This window comes from Nannospalax galili, unplaced genomic scaffold (assembly GCF_000622305.1).
Source record: "Nannospalax galili isolate Female #2095 unplaced genomic scaffold, S.galili_v1.0 scaffold209, whole genome shotgun sequence".
NCBI classification, from domain to species: Eukaryota; Metazoa; Chordata; class Mammalia; order Rodentia; family Spalacidae; genus Nannospalax; species Nannospalax galili.
In genome coordinates, this window is record NW_008360319.1 from 1,053,229 (window position 1) to 1,055,516 (window position 2,288).

Here is a 2,288-nt window from a genome sequence, read left to right on the forward strand (position 1 = left end):
CAAAGAAAAGTAGCCAGTTTCTTGGCTAAAACTCACAATGTCCTTGGGCCTTTAGCAACCTACTCCATTCCAAAGGCCAAAAATGTCAAAAATATTTGGGAGCTTTTATCTAATCCTTTAAAGATTTTAGGGTTACTTCCTCAGAGGGGGAATGTTAGAGTAGCCAAAAGCCCCATAAAAAATAAATAAATAAAAGAAGAAGAAAGAGTACATGAAGTTATCAGAAAAAAGTAATAGGGTGATGTGGGAGGAGTGGGGGGGGAGGGGGCATGGATTTGATCAAAACACCTTATATGAATGTATGAAATTCTCAATAAGTTATTTTTTAAAAAAAGAACTTTCGAGCTGGAGGGATAACGCAGCCGTTAAAGGCTAAGGCTAACAACCAAAACGTAAAAAAGGAACTTTAACAAAAATTACTTTTTCTAAGTGGGACAAAGCTAATATCTAATTGCTGGCTAATTGTGTGGGATTCCTATTGTATTAATGGTCAATGGAGTTATAATAAATTTAAATATCACTTAAAATATATGATCAGCAGTTTATTGATGTGAATAGAAATATAAAAATTACATATGTACTACATTTGTATCATGTATACACAAGTAAAGCACAATAAATTTTTTTTAAATGATGAGGCTATAAAATTAGTGGAGCTGCACCTTTAATCCCAGCACTCATGAAGCAGAGGCAGGAGGATCTCTGTGAGTTCAAAGCCTGCCTGGTCTGCATAATGGGTTCCAGGCCAGCTGGGGCTACAGGGAGACCCTGTCTTAGAAAGATTTTTAAAAATTAGTGGCGCTGAAACAAGAAGCATGAAACTCTTGACAGCAAAGCCAGTGGTGACACAGACACAGAATCACAGAGAAGAACGCAGCTTAGAAGTGGTCTGACCCAACACGCCGCCCTCATTTTGGAGACTGAGTCTTGGGTGTGAATCCCTGATCTGGCACTTCTAGTAGGTGACTGTGTATAAGTGACAGCCCTCCTTAATCTCATGATCTCATTCATTGAATAAGACTAATAAAGACTACAACATAATTCTATGAATTAAATAAAGGAGTAAAAATTAATTGTAACACCGTAAATTCTTCGTAGATGATTTATGTTGCTCCTGTTTAGTTATGTTTCTGACTTTTTTAATTCATTTGTTCATTTTTGCCAGTGCTGTTGACCAATCCAAGGAACTCACAAGCTAGGCAGGTACCCTTCATATTTCCACTATCTGAGATCTTTTGACAGCCAAGTAAGGGGAGGGTGAAGTGCATAGCAGCTAAAGTGTAAAGCACTGGAGTTTGGAACAAATGAAGGTCCGAAAGTGCATCTCAGCCCCCTTGCTTCTGAACATTCTGGCAAACCTGGGGGAAAGGAGGTCAAGAATAGCACAACCACCGGCTCAGAGCTCTACTGTAAGCCTTTACTGTATCCTCTTTGAAATGGAGCAAGTTTACGATGATGAGGAGCCCAGATCTAAGTCCATCAGGAAACCACAGCCCAAAGGCTGAGTTTCCGGAGTCTTACACTTTGAATCTTCACTGTCCCCCACAGGCTCATGTTTTGAATGTGAATTAGCCGTGCTGTTGGGGCAGCTTATGGAACCTCTGGGGCATGGGGCCCGGCTGGCAGATACAGGCACTGAGAGCAGGCCTTTGAAGGGTACACCCACCGCCAGCTCTGCACTTACTCTGCTGTCACATGGTCCCGGAGAGAGCCATTCCACCATGCCTCCTCTGCCATGATTTCAATCCATGAGCCAGAAGAGAACCTCTCCTCCCTTAAGTTGTTTCTGTCAGGTATTTTGATCACAGTCACATCAAAGGTATCTAACACATGGGTCAGTAACTGGTCATCGATGGAGCTAGACTTCGCATGTAGAATTTTCCATTATAATATGCTTTATAATCCAGCCATCCATTCATTCACTCAAAAACTAATGCTGGGCATCACTTCTATGCCTATAGATATTGATCTGGGCATTACAAAGCAATATTTACCCAGCTGAGGAGAGAGCCCCATCAGTAAAGTCCTAGTCTTGCAAGCATGAGGACCTCAGTTTGTCCCTAGAATCATGAAAAAAAAAAAAAAGTCAAGCCTAGTGATATGCCCTTGTAACCACAGCACTGAGGAAAATCCCTACGGCTCGATGGCCAGCCACCCTAGCCTACTTTGTGAGTTTCAAGCCAATGAGAGACTCTGCCTCAGAAAAACAAGGTGTACAGTGCCTAAGGAACAGCAACCAAGGTTGTCACACACACACACACACACACACACACACACACACACACACA